Raw genomic sequence first — 722 nt, 5'->3', positions numbered from 1 at the left:
TGAATCTATTTACAATTGTAGCGGTTTTAAGTTAAAAATTGCATCCTACTGTAGTAGTTTGTGTAGGAAAAATCGTACCGAACCGTTCTTTTCTCTGCATATTTTGTGCACATGTGAGGTCAAAAATATTTGAAGACGTGCAGGGTTTTTTTTGGGGGGGGGCATAAAACTAAAGATTGAGTTCAGATAACATTGTCAACCAACCAATAAATTGTAACCGTCATCGTTTTCTTATACTTTGTTCTATTATTATTAATTAGCATTAGCGTCAGGTACGTATGGGGGGGGGGAGGCGTTTCTATTATTCTATACATGTTCGTTTCAGCCTCTTACGTAGCAGCCTGTTCTGGAATGCAGATGGAGTTTTTGCTGAAATTTTAGAGGATAACTCAAGAAGGGGTTTTGGAAATTAGTATTTATTGTTCTTCCTTGCACTGCATATCTACTTCATTAAATATACTCAGGTAACACAGGTCGCATCTGTGATGGTTTAAAGCTGAAGCTTCAACTTCTTTGTCTTCTCTATTTTCTGTGTAATGTGTTGTTGCACTTTTGTCACCAGATCTAATACCCTTTTTCCCTGATCTAGAAATTGCATGGTGGCCAGGTATAGCATTATGGCCTTCTATATTTATTGCTTATATCAGTGTGATATTGCTTTTCCATCTTGTAAATTTTCCCAATTTTCATCATTTCAGTTGGTGTATCCGCTTCTGCATGAT

Source organism: Branchiostoma belcheri, unplaced genomic scaffold (assembly GCF_001625305.1).
Source record: "Branchiostoma belcheri isolate BF01 breed outbred unplaced genomic scaffold, Haploidv18h27 scaffold13, whole genome shotgun sequence".
Lineage (NCBI taxonomy): Eukaryota > Metazoa > Chordata > Leptocardii > Amphioxiformes > Branchiostomatidae > Branchiostoma > Branchiostoma belcheri.
Note: the sequence above shows the minus strand (reverse complement) of the source record.